Genomic DNA, 14,265 nt, shown 5'->3' on the forward strand with positions numbered 1-14,265 from the left:
CCAGGGCCCAGAAAGTTTGCCATGTCTCTGATGCTGTCTGGTCAAAGGGGCCAAGTAGCACAATAATGCATCAAGAAGTGTATCTGGCATTAAGGGAACTAGTGGGATAAACAAAATAGTGCTCCTCTTCCATGGGAAGCCTTTGTCAGAACGGACGCAGTGCTGGCAGTGGGGAGCGAATGGTGCGCCAGAGTCAGCTGCTGGAGAAGCCAGCCTTGGGGATGCTATCACCACAGCTGAAGTTGCTACAGCAGCAGAATGCCATCAATAATTAGGTAAGACTTCCTTTCCCCTCAATCATTCCTCCCAACCCCTCTTCCCCCATCTACAGTGGCCAACATACCCTTCCTTCCCCCACCACCGCCCACCTGGGACACTCAATGAGCTTGCTATGCCTTTGCTATGTGCACACCTAAACAGGACTTCTGTGGAGCATGGGTGCCTGCTTTTCAAACAGAGATTTGGACTGGCTCCTCTCCGCTAGCCAAAACACACAGCAGGTGCTTTAACTTAGGCAGTGCCTCCATTTTGGACTGCGACATTCTGCCTACATTTGGGCATGCACAGCAGTAGCTCAGTTGAATCACCTACTCACTTGACTCCCACCGAGGCTTTGGCGTGATCCAAAATGGTTCTTGGAGGATATGATCAAACCCAGGAAGAACATATGGTCAGTTGAGAATGCCAGCACACTCCTGGTTCATACCAACAGCATTAGGTTCAGCTCAAAAATACCAGTGGGGATCTCCACTTTGTCCATAATAGTTTAATGGCGCACTCACCAACAAGAGTAAGACTTGGGTTTTAATCTCACTTTGGACTTAGGGGACTCAAACACACATGTACTAGAAGAGGGCCTTGCCCACTAATCTACAAACTGGCCTGAGGGTGAATATCCTCCACTTTTCTGGTTGAAGCTGAGCTACTCTGGGCAACCAGAAATGTAAGTCCTGGGGCCAGAAAGAAACAAAAATACATAAATAAAGGAGTGGGTTTTCTGTAACCTAGTGGTTATGTCACTCCTCTGGGTTAGGAGACATGGGCTCCTGAGAAATAAAGTGAGGAGGATGCTGTGATACCACAACCAAGGCCTAGGATCCAAGGTCATAGCCTCATTATTGGGGTTAACATGCAGAGACAGAGGGAGGCAGGCCTTATCTGCTACTACAGTGTAGCTGTATACTTAGTGTGTAGCCTACATCAGATACCTAAGCATCAGAGAGAGAGGTAGAAGTTTCAGTGCACATCTATCTTTAGCTCCTATTGGCTAGCATGATGGAGACACCCAATTGTCCTCATTGGCTGGATAGGGATCATAAGTATTTAACCTAATACACTGAATCATCCTTTTCAGGCAGGGCTTTCTGGCCCCTAAGTATAGGCACTTGCAAGACTAAAGCATACCTGTTCTTATGGCTCTATTATTTCAAAATACAGCAGAATCTCAGTTATCTAAATAGCATTTTCCAAATTGTTCAGTTATCTGAGTGCAGAATATGCTGCCAACCTGCATGGAGCCTGGTAGAAGCAAGCAGCGGTGACTGAAAGGAATAGAAGTGTTGTAACAATAAAGAATAACATTTAAATCATGTTTGTTAACAGATCTTTCTTTTTCAGTTTCTGATTTCAGAGTATTGCATTAGAGTGTGATCCTATAATAGGTACCTCATTAACGAAACCATTTAATTTTATAAATGAATTTTAGTCCTAATTAGTTTGAAAATATTGATATGCATGGTCCTAATTAGTTTGAAAGCATTGAAATATATAATTGTTGTTCGACGTTATATATACCAAAATTGTTCCTAGAAGCTTCATTCTGAATGGAGACCCCATTACTCTTGATGCTTTTGAAACGAATACTAAGAGATAGACTCTGTCCTGAAGACCTTATGTGCTAAAATGGCAAAAGAATCAGTGTCTTTCAGAAAGCTGTACAAACCCACCCATACGTCACTTAGTGGCTAAATGGGGAAATCAACCCCTGCAACCTGTGTCCTATTCCACCATCCAGACTGCTAGACCCGGCACTTAAATATGGATTTAGTTACCCAAGTCTGAGAGTTAGTTGCACAAGGTTATGTAAGAAGTCAATGGCTGGGCTGGGAATAGAAACCAGGTCATCTAATTCCAAATGACTTTGGTTTAATGAGCAAGAATGAGAACGATTATAATGTCTTTCCCCAGTGGAACAACTTTGGACAGACTGAGTTGGGAATGAGCAAGTCAAGAGCTATGGATCGCAGAGGGAGGCGTTCCCAAAGACATGAACAGAACAGTCTCTCTTGTTGTTTCAGTTGCCAAACCAATGTCTTCGTCCTCTCAGAGCTTTGTAGAGAAAGGAAGAGAACAGAAAATAAATCAGCACTTGTGCCTACCTAGCCCAGCACCTGGGTGAGGCTTCAAAGTGGAGAAAGCAGATTGTGTATCCTGTTTCATTTCCTATTGTCACCATCAAACCCATGCAGGTAGGAGGACAAGGTCCTCTGACTCCCTGTCCCTCACTTCCCATTGCCCAGAACTGAGCATTGTTTGCTGAGTGATTAGTGAGGTGTCTGCAGGTATATTAATGTGGAAGGCTGGATGTGTTTGACAATAAGTCAATGATTCTTTTTGACATGACTTTAATAGAACCGAAGAGGTGATTGTGGGATGATACTTTTTAATAGGATATAGATATAAATGACCCAAGCTTTATGACAAAGGTCAATGATATTGATGATTAGTGTAGAGAAGATAATTTTGCTGGCCTGGTAGGAGGCAACTTGCATGATTCATGAATGTTTCTAGGTGCTTTTTTTTTTTTTTTTTTGAGATCACCTAGAAAGAAGATAAAGTGTTCCTGCCATTTTCTCTGAGCTGCATTCTTATTCAAGCCAGTCTTTGGAGTTACCAGACACTAATCACACCTTGTGCATTTGAGACCTATATCAGGTCAAGAAAGAAGGTACTTTCTTTTTGATAGTCATGTTTATTACAACCATGTTCCCAGCTCAGGTAGTGAAATCCAAAGAGTGTTTGCAGGTACCAATGACCTCTGAATGGCTGAAGATCTCTCATGCTTAGTTTTGTGTATGAGATGCTTTGTTTTTGACCAGAAATAAAGGAGATTTACACAGGTTATACTGAAAAGAACAAGTAGAAAATCAACACAATAGCAATAAATATTGATTCATCAGATCCACTGTTGAGAGAGATCAGTGGGCTGGTAGCGGTTAGGATGATTGCATTAGGTTTCAACACAAAGTTACTTTGCTGTTTGGACAAGTCTAGAGCCTTGAAATCACACAGTAAATAGTTAAAATATCTTTGAAGGAAATGCAAGGGTCATTTATGAGCAGAGTATACTAATGTAGATCCAGAAAAAGTCTCTACTGGTGGGTCTGAAGCAAGTAGGGTCTTCCCGGTCTTCCAGGGAAGAGCAAACTTAGCAAAAGACAGATATGCCTAAAGACTTTTAACTGTTTTTCAGATCTTTTCCCCTGAGATGCTTTCTTCATAAATAAGCAATACTTTGATTTAAGAAGGCTGCTTGGCCCCTGGGTAGCACCACTCATATCTCCCAGAAAAAATAGAATTGCATTTACTGAAACTAAGTTGGAGTGCTAGGATAACCACAATTTTCTCATGGGAGACTGTACCTGAAAGCTTGTCCATACAGTTGGAGAATCCAAGTGAGTCCACCGCATGAGAAGTGATGGCACAGGGCCTGAGGTCTGAAAGGGGGTGGACTCTAAAGCTGCAGGAGAGATCAGCAGATCAGTTATCCTAGCAGCTGAGACATCAGAAACAAGTGGATCAAGTGAAATTCAATCGTTAAAAAATTGAGATCATCCTTTTTCTTTTTTAAGTTTCTCTACCTACATGTAGGTTCTACATAGCAATGGAATACATTAGCCACTGAGCTATTAGATCAGCATAAGTTATCAATTTACATAGCCTAAATATTCAGTCTCAGTCTAATCTATACAAATATTTGTCATATCAGTGAAGACAAGTCTTCCTTCACACTCGCCACTATTCTGAGGTTAGACAAGTAAAACATAAAACATGCAAGTTACAAGGAAACTCTAAATAGAGTGTTTATTTAAGCATCTTCTAAAATCTGTTTGTCTACTTGACCTAACTACTGACTTAAATGTAATAAGGAGGCATTTGAACACCATTAGTATCTGGATTACAGCCAAGGAAAAGCTCTTTACTTTATATCCCTTTAGACCATGTTGATGAAACTGCCTAGAAGTAGAGTTTAGTAGCACTTAATTCATTTTAAATGGTAAGGCCATCAAAAAAGTGTATCACAGGCTAAAAAAAAAAAGGGGGGTTCTGGAAGGTAAAGGAAGTGTCCCAGATAGGAGTTTTCTTAATGTACAGTATATAAAAAATATATCTATTGTTTCCCATTAGGTCAATCACAAAAAAGATATAATCCTTTGTGGTCTGTTGGCTTCAGGTAGAAAAACCAAAAAAACCAAAAAAAACCCTTCTTTCCAATTACATTGAATGTTTTTTTTTCCTTCTCCTTTCCAGTCCAAGAATACTTGTTCTAATGCCTTTAGCACAATAAAATTAAGCAGTCCAGATTTCTAATGCAAACTGCTCAGGGACAAGATGTTAAATGATTTTAAGTGTTTTGTTGAGAGCCAGTGTTTAAGTAAACATTACAAATTATGGCTGTGTAGTTTATAACATGGACTGAAGCCCCTGAGCAATGTATTATTCATAAAATACATCAGTTTATCAGTTTGATCATGTTGCTTTTCTTTAAAGAAGAAGATGACAAGGTTTTCAGTCCTGTTACGGAGACAGCAAGTTAAATGGCAGGAAAGAAGAAGGTCTCTGTTACATGCAAGAAATAAGTTTATCCTTTTCCAGGGTAGGTGTTTGATGTAAGCTGAAAAGAGATTCTACTCCCCACATCCTGCATCCCTCCTCCCCCTCCCCCCGCCCCAATCTGTGCATATGATCAGATATTCAGTAATTTCTAATTTACTGAATTCTCAAACCTAAGTCAAATCCTCACCCAAACTGATAATTTCTCCACCTCAAGGAAAACTCAATGGAAAACTGAAGGAACATAGAGAATTTATATTTGGAAGTTTTTAAAATAATCAATATCAGGTATAGAGATTGGTAAATAATGGAGGGTCTGGGTTAGAATATATATAATCCATCTGGGGATTACAAATAGTGGTCAAGGGGTCACAAGCACTGTCCCACTCCCATATTTTAATGAGGAATGAGGATTGGAAAAATCCCAAGTAAAAGACATGAGTGTTTCATGGACATAGATGTAGTGGCTGTGGCGGGCCAGTAGGGGATGCTCCTGCACTGAGCCACCCACCTCCCTGTGCCTGACCACCTTCCAGGCTCTGAGTGCTTCCCTGGGGGCACCTCTTCTCCATTTGACCACCTTCCTGGAGCACACCCACTAGCCTGGGTGTAATACCACCACCATCCAGGGTCTAGACTGATCCTGGCTCTGTGCCCCCTGGGAAACACAGGCCTAGTAGCCCTTGAGGGCTACCCACTTAAAGAAATTGGGGTGCTTCCCTTAGTCTGAAGCACAAATAATTGTCTCCCTTAGTCAGCTGAACCAAGGGGACCCCAAGCCATAATCTAGCCCCTCCCCCAATAAGACTTCCATGGTAGGTATGAAGGAGAAATGTATTTGTTAAAAGGAGTAGGTCTATAATAGGGTACATGGTAGAGCAATATCAAAGAAATCCCACAGAGCAAACAGGGTGGTTGGGTAGCCTTTGATCAAGAATCTGCGTTACAGCAAGCTATATATCTAGTTAGATCTCAGGTAACTTACTCAAAAGTATCATCCAGAGGCAGGTGGAGATTCCCTCTGGAGGCAGACAGTTCATTGAACATGAATTTCAAGAGACAGCAAGTTTCAGGTAGTCCAGCTTCTTAAGTTTTTATCATGGCTACTGCTTCTTCCTAGGCAGTCCTTAACTTATATAGACCTTATGACCTCATTTACCTGGTCCAATGGAGGCCAGTAACTATTGTCTGCCACTCAACCAATTTGAAATGCATCACTGGTTCCTGGACAGACTGGCATTGCTTAGAAGAATAGGGAGCCTAAGCCCCTCACCCAGGTATGTGATGCCAGTCACATAGGCAGAGGGAGCAGGATACCCCCATCCCTCAGGAGTGTATCCAGCTCAGGGTCATATGAAGAGTTGGGGCAGAAAAGTGACCATGGTAACCACATAGTCACATAGCAGAGTTTTAGGGGAGAGACAGAGGTGGCATTCTGCCACAGTGGACATATGTGCTCACTCTACTGCCTTATTACTGTAAAACAGTAGAATTTACACAGAAAAAATAGGGATAGTAGGAGATGTGGTTTGAGAAAATGTGATAGAAACCAGGAAATGATTAGGATTAGAGCCATTAGGAAATGATTCTTGGTATTTTTCCTACTGGGGGCAGAAATCAAAGAAATGACTTCTGGGTCTTTCTTTTTGTTTAACTTGATTTGGGTTTTTTCTATGTTTTCAGATACATGGAAAACTGAAAGTGAAAAAGGAAATTCCCCAAAAGTTGCCCTCCCCCGCCGTATCCATTTTTAGTCAGCATCAACAAAAATCAGACAGTAATTTCATAGATGTCATATATTTCATAGACATTGGGGCTAGAAAGGACCTTGGAAGATCATCGAGTCTAGCCCCTTGCCCCAGGGGCAGGAAGCCAGCTGGGGTCACAGGATCCCAGGAAGTTAAACATCCAGTTGACTCTTAAAGGAATCCAGAGTAGGTGCTTGCACCACCTCTGGTGACAGCCTGTTCCATGCCTTGGGGGCTCAGACTGTAAAAGAAGTTCTTCCTTATGTCCAGCCTGAAATGGTCTTGGAGGAGTTTGTGACCATTCGATCTTGTCATTCCTTGGGACGCTCTGGTGAACAGATGTTCCCCCAGCTCCTGATGTACACCCCTTATATACTTATAGGCAGCCACCAGTTCCCCCCTGAGCCTGCACATTTCTAGGCTGAAGAGTCCCGTAGCTGTCAGCCTCTTATCATAAGGTCGGTTTTCCTGCTCTCTGATCATGCACATGGATGACTGGACTCTCTCAAGCTTCTCTACATCCTTTTTAAGCTGCAGCCTCACCAAGGCTGAGTAGAGCAGGAAGATAACATGCTGGGATTTGCTAGAGAAGAATTTATGGATGCAAGCCACAGTTCTGCTTGCTTTGCCAGCTGCAACATCACATTGGTGGCTCATATTCATCTTGTGGTCAATCATGACCCCCAAGTCCCCTTTGGCCATGGTGCTAGCAAGCGTAGCACTGCCGAGCCTATAAACATGCAGTGGGTTTTTCTTCCCAAGGTGGAGTACCTTGTATTTTTCAGAGTTGAAGGCCATCATGTTTTCATTCGCTCATTTTCCAAGCCTGGCAAGGTTGGCCTGGATCCTCATCCTGTCCTTGGGTATGGACGCTTTTCCCCAAAGTTTGGTGTTATCAGCAAACTTGGCCAGCCGTCTCCTGACACCAATGTCCACATCATTAATTAAGATGTTGAAAAGGATAGGCCCAAGGGTGGAGCCTTGGGGGTCCCCACTGGTCATAGTACACCGCAATGATTGATCAGGTCTAATAGACATGCCTCCATGAGGTCCCCAAAACTAGACATGCTATTTAGACCATTATCTTGTCTATGTCATATAAGCTATTTTTTTTGTTTGTTTGTTTTAATGCCTTTATAGCACCATATTTTTTCCTCCCGTAAGCATACATATTAAGCCCCACTCAGGACTGTAGACTACAGGAAATTTTTTACTGGACCAGTGAGGAGAAACTTCTTATGGCAGGTTTCTGAGAAGCACACTTCCTGAGGGCTGCTTCTATGTGTAGACGCATTAGGAGGACTGGTCTGTAGCAAAAAATATCTGAACATAGTGCATCTTTATTTTTTGATGCACTCTATGAAGAAATGCGTAGTATGGCCTCCAAGATCAGCCTTATGCTAATCCTGCACCAGGGGAACTTTCTCTTGCCTTCTTCTAGACCCTTGACAGTTGGCACCACTTGCACGATACATAAGGAACAGAGCCAATTTCCACTCAAGGGAGTTCAGTTGCTGCCAAGAATTTTCCACCTTTCACTTTTCTTTGCAAAATAACTCTTTTGTAATCAGTGTTTGGTTATTTGGCTAGAGCTGTTCTTGTACCAGTAGGTAGTCTATGAGATGGGTGGAGCACTAGAGTGATCCCTTAGAAGGAAGCAAATATGGGAATTTCTGTCTAAGGACATTCTGACAGTTTGACATTTGTTTTCATCCTGACAAAAAGTCAGAATATAGATATTTTTTATTTCATAAAAAGAAAAGGTCAGAAATAGTTTGATTTGGAAACACTGAAACATTTAGTCTTGAGTCAACATAAATCTTCCTGTCCACCTGAATAGATGTGACTCATGGAAATTGTAGTTTCTTGCCCCTTGAGGCATTATGACACATTGATCAAGGGAAGATTCGTGGGTGTCTTACCAGTGCATCAATGAGAAGGAGAATCCTTCCAAGGAACAGAGCCCATGGTAGAGAATAAGTTAATAAGACTTGCATTTGTTATTAGTTTTCTTTTTTTCTGAGCAGCCTTATTCTTGATCAGTTAGTGATTTTTTTACGTTCTGCATCATTTGGACCTTTTTGGATTCCCACTTATATGGTGCTTTTGAGAATGACTACTTTTTGGTGTTTCTAGATACTAAGTACCATTGTCCCTTTTTTTTTTTTTTTTTGGATGGGGTCACTGAGATGTGTATCCACTCTCAAAGCTTCGGTCTCCAGGGTATGACTCTATATTTGCCTTCCTGGAAAATTTCCAGGTTTGGAGCCTGTCCTTGGGAGCAGGTTGGCAGGTCTTGTTGAAGGCCATCCTGATTGGGGTTTGCTGCTTCTATGTGTTAAACATGCTTTAAGTTACTAATGATGACTTCTGCAGGGCAGCTTCTTCTCTGTGAACCTTTGCTTAAAAACTATAGCAACCTGAATGTTGGAGACCCTGCAAGCCTCTTAGGGAGAAGACTGACACTGTGATATGTTTGTCTAGTGCTTAGCTCACTGGGGACTTGCTTGGTGTTAGAGGTCCCTAAGCACCTCTACAATGCAAAAAAGAAATAGTAAGCACAACCATAATGGGCCATTAAACAGGCAAGGTGGTACAAGGTTGGCAATGATCACCCCAAAATCCTATTTAGTTGTGTCACATTGAATGCTCGAGTAAAAGTTTGGTCAGGAACTCACTTCCATGTACAATGCCTAACTCTCAAGAGCAAATGACAAGTGAGAGCTTTAAATATGCACAGAATGAGTTTTTATTTGATTACTGAAATATTCTATTGGGCTAAATTATTCTATGGCAGCATTTGATCATGCAGCTCCCAGGCCTGGGTTCATTTACTTTAAGGTTAGCACAGTCACAGCTTAAATTGCTGAACAGTTGGGAGCATCAAAATTCTTTCTTTCCTTTATTAAACATTTCAATTTTAAGTAGTTGAAACCTGATAGAAAAAAAAAAAAATCAGAAGGTCAGCCTGGATGAAATGCACTTAGTCCTTATTTCTTAACTTCTGAGTACTCTAGGTTTGGGGCCTGATCCTGAAGGCAAACTAAATATCAGCCAACTTCTATTGACTTCACAGCCAGCCCCTCACCTCTAATTAAAAGTATGGAATACTCTCTCATAGAGAAGAGGGAAACCCTATTTTGAAACAGATAGGTATAACACTCTAGTGGCAAGAAAGGCATGGGCTTGGAAGACCTGTTTTCAGTTCCTTTACCTCTGGTTTCTTTTATGATTGTGTCAGGGCACCTTTGGTGCCTGCCACTTTACAGGCATAAAACAGGCAGCAGCCAGGTACCTGGTGAAGAAAGCCATTTCGGGACCCAGGGATATAAGTTGGACTGCAGTTTGATGCAGGAGGAAGGAGGTAACATCAGGCTGCTAGACTGCTCTGACCAGAGTCAGGAGGTAAGGCCAGGGGTTACGAGGTTAAGGTGACCCTTTGTCCTGGGTAAGATGTAAAACTGCATCCTGCCAGGAAATGGTGGTCTGGTAAGGCTCCTAGTGGTGTGAGAGCCCCCAGGAAATGGCAGGCCAGTTACCTTCCTGGTGAAAGGCAGGTTGGGGCACCTTATAACCCCAGCTCCTCATCCCTAGTGGTGTACTAATGAGCAAGGGGAGCCCAGGGCTCATTAAGGAGCCCCGAGGTAGAGCTCAGGCCAAAGGAGGGACCTGGGGCCATGTCCAGGTGGCAGGGAAAAACCTGGGAGGTGAAGATTAGAACAGTCCATGAATGCAGGCGAGTGAGGAGGCCCAGAGCAAGCATTGTAGCCCAGCGAGGGGCCAAGAGCAAAATAGCCTGGAGAAGTAACACCAGAGTAGCATTTGCAAGGTATGGGACTTGTGGAGGGAGATTGGAGCATGAAGTAGGTCCTTGTCAGCAGGGCAAGTAATAGGTAGCCTCCTGCCTTAATAACAACTCTGATATTTTTCCATCGAGGCATGGCAGGCAAGCGAATTGGCTGGTTACCCCAGGAGCAGGGTGGGCAGTGAAGACCTGACAAGAAGGCCACTCTGTTCCACTGATCTTGGAAAATTTGCTTAGTAGTTCTCTTCCTTGTCTATAAAATTGGTATAATAACACTTCCTTATTTCCAGGTTGTTTGTGAAGATGACAACTCCGGGGTACTCAGTATGGTAATAGGTGCTAGTTTGATGAATCCCATATATGGAAAATATGTCATAGGGCACAGAAGCACATAGAAGGTGCTCACCCAGACAGTTGTGAACAGATGCCTGCAATTTTCCACATGAAGAAGATCACAGCAATATTTTCCATTTGACAATTGTACAACCACTGTCCTGGAAAGCAATGCTATTCTGGCAAGGAAATGGCATGGAGAATGTGACAGCACTTTTCCACTTCTAATTCATAAGACTTTATGAATATCATGGGCCTAGTTCTCCTGTGCCAGCAGTTTATTTAGTCATTTACATCCTGCAAAGTGGAGCTAAAGCAATGCTATGGGTATAAAGCACCAACTGATTTTAGTGATGAGTTACACTCATTTTTCACAGTGCAAATGACTATTAAAGGGAGGACCAGGTCCAACGATAGTTATACATGATGAGATTTATATAAAAGTTTTCATATATAGAAAGAGAGTGTGTGTGTGTGAGTATGCTTGCTACCGTGTGTGTGTATATTCTGCTGTAATATTTATCCGTGAAAACTAATATCAATGCAACATTAAAGCCAATATTAATGGACAACAATATGGTAAAGAATCTCTCTCCTTCTTGGGTGGCATATACGGTCTGAAAATTAACCACCGTATGAACAAATAAGGGCTTATCTAAGCTATTCTGGTTTGTCCTTCTTGAAAACTAGGCAGAGGAATAAGGACCTGTGTGAAAGGTTAAATGTCAGATACCTGAGGCAGAAATATGAATGCTGCTAATTCCTATAGGTAGACAAGGTTCTTTGTGTGAATTTGATATCTTTTATTAGAACAACTTAAATAGTTGGAAAACAATAATTAAGCAAGCTTTCGGGTTCAAAAAGCCTTTGTCGGGCTAAGGAAGTTTCTGCAGTTGGTGTGTGCTCTTCCTGGATGGAATGGAAAGTAAGGAAGCCAGAGGCTGGGATGGGCTGAAGACAAGACAGGTAGTCAGTGAAAATGTAGATTGAGGAGTCAAAGGGTGAGAGACAGGCTGGGGGTGGGGGGGAAAGAGAGAGAAGGGGTTTGACACCTGGGGAGTCAGATGTCAGGCAGGTTATAATGTGTCATAAATCCAATGTCTATATTTAGTCCGTGATTTTTAGTATTCAGGAGGTTGATGAAGTGAAGTTCATAGGCTCGTCTCTGGGAAATGTTTTGTAAGTTCCTTTGAGGATCAGGACTGAGAGATTGGAGACAGAGTACTTTTCTTGTGAGTAATATGCCCCCACCAGTAATTGGGTATTCCTGTCTTTGATAGACGTCCAGTGTGCGTTCATTCTGGTCCACAGTTGTGGTCTGGTCTCTGCTACGTATTTTCCATCAGGGTATTTGGGGAATTAGATGAGATATTTTACATTTCTTGAGGGGTATCTGTAAGATCCATGAATGCTGATGGCTCTGTTGTGAGGTGTAGTGATTGTGGAAGTGGTGGAGATGTGTTGGCAGGTTTTGCATTTCTTATCATGGCATGGTCTAGATCCTTTTGTTATGTTCTGGGCTTGAGGAAGTTTGCTTCTGGTGATGAGATTAGTGAGGTTCGGCGCTTGTTTGGAGGCTAAGATAGGTGGGTCTGGGAAGATCTTTCTAAGAATAGGGTCGCTTTCTAGTATGGGTTGCAACTGTTTGAGGATTTTCTGTACAGGTTCGAGGGAGGGGTGATATGTCATAACCAGCAGTGTGTGATTTGTGGGGGGTTTTCTTCTGTACTTCAGCAGTTCTTCACATGGTATCCGGGTGGGTCTTTCAAACATGCGCTCTAGCTCTCTGGAGGAGTGTCCTTGTTGGGTGAAAGCTGTTTTTAAGATTGGTGAGGTGGCAATCCCGGGTGTTCTCCTCAGTGCAAATCCAGCGGTATCTGAGGGCTTGGCTGTATATCACAGCTTTTTTGGTGTGTTTTGGGTGATTGCTGGTTCTGTGCAGATATGCATGTTGGTCTGTGGCTTTCTTGTATAACATGGTCTGTATTTTATCATTCTGGGTACTGATCATTGTGTCTAAAAAAGAGATGTTGGTGCTGGAGTATTCTAGAGAAAGTTGGATGGAGGGATGTTGATTGTTGAATTTCTGATGGAACTGAATCAGAGATTGTAGGTTTTCAGTCCAAATGATGATGATGTCATCAATATATCTTAAGTATAACAAGGGTTTGATGGTGCAGTTCTTGAGGAAATCTTCTTCCAGGTGGCTCAGAAAAAGGTTGGCATACCGCGGGGCCATTTTGGTGCCCATAGCTGTTCCCACCACCTGGAGGAAGTGTCGATTATTAAAAGTGAAATTGTGTGTGAGGTTGAAGTGTATAAGGTCAGTAATACCTTTGGGTCTGTATTCTGAGTTGTAGTCTTGTTCCTGTAGATATGTAAGGCAGGCTTGGATGCTGTTTTGGTGTGGGATATTGGTATATAGGCTAGTAACATCCATGGTGGCTAGGAGGGTGTTCCTGGGAAGGCGGTTTATGCTTTTAAGTTTCTGTAAAAAAATCTGTAGTGTCTTGTACGAAGCTTGCTCTGTGGGTGACAAGTGGTGTTAGGATTGATTCAACGAAACCTGATATTTCATCAGTTAGGATCCCATGGTTGGATATGATAGGTCTGCCAGGGTTCCCTTGTTTGTCGATTTTAGGGAGCATGTAAAAAGTCCTTGGGTTAGGTAGTGGGGGGATCAAGGTCTGCAGTTTTTCTTGTAGTCTTGCTGGAAATAATTTGTTGGCACTGTTGAGTTTCTTGGTGAAAAGCGGATTAGGATCTTCTTGTAGTTCTTTGTAGTAGGTGGTGTCAGAGAGCTGTCTGTTGGCCTCCTTCATGTAGTCTTCACGGTTTAGGATGACTATGGCTCCTCCTTTATCTGGTGCTTTTTTTACTATTTGGTGGTTAGATCTTAGAGATTCTATGGCCTTTTTCTCTGGTAGAGAGAGGTTGTTATGCTGGCGGGGTTGCCGATTATTTCATTGTTCATTCGTTCCCTGAAGGAGTCAATGTAGCAGTCGAAATTAGGGTTTTGTCCACTGTGAGGTGCCCAATCTGATTTTTGGGGTATTTTGGCATTGATCTTTTCCTGAAGGTTGTCAGATGATGAGTTGTTGGGGGTGGGTTCAGTTTGGTCGTGGAAATATTCCTTGAGGCGGAGGCGTCGGAAAAATTCTTCTAGTTCTCCGCATTAAAGTATTTTATCAGAGTATTTTTCTGGACAGAAATGTAGGCTTTTAGAAAGGACAGATTTTTCAGTTTTGGTTAGCGCATGTGTGGAGAGATTGATAATATTTGTGGGTTTGTTGCTGCTTTCAGTTTTATCAAGTCCGAATGTTGTAAGCTGTTGGTGTTGTTCCTTTGATGGTTGTTTTGTGGCTGGGGGACTGGAGTAATTTGTTCCATTTCTTCTTTTTATGTAGGATGAATGTTGTAGAAAGTTTTTCGTAGTCTCTTTGTATCCATTGTATATTGTTAGGGAAGATGATTGGATTTCTGTCTTTTAAGTTGTTGTAGTATGTGGTGATTTCCTTCCTGAGTTGGTCTCAAAGACAGGAATAC

At 42.3% G+C, this 14,265-nt stretch overlaps 1 pseudogene; it reads right to left on the reverse strand.

Annotated features, from left to right (window-relative positions):
* Nucleotides 1-3,062: 3,062 nt before the first annotated feature.
* LOC149867952 (uncharacterized) lies at nt 3,063-13,693 on the reverse strand (annotated as a pseudogene).
* Nucleotides 13,694-14,265: the final 572 nt, after the last annotated feature.

The sequence above is a fragment of the Crocodylus siamensis genome, chromosome 3, assembly GCF_052110815.1.
Source record: "Crocodylus siamensis isolate JL-2025a chromosome 3, ASM5211081v1, whole genome shotgun sequence".
Taxonomy (NCBI): domain Eukaryota; kingdom Metazoa; phylum Chordata; order Crocodylia; family Crocodylidae; genus Crocodylus; species Crocodylus siamensis.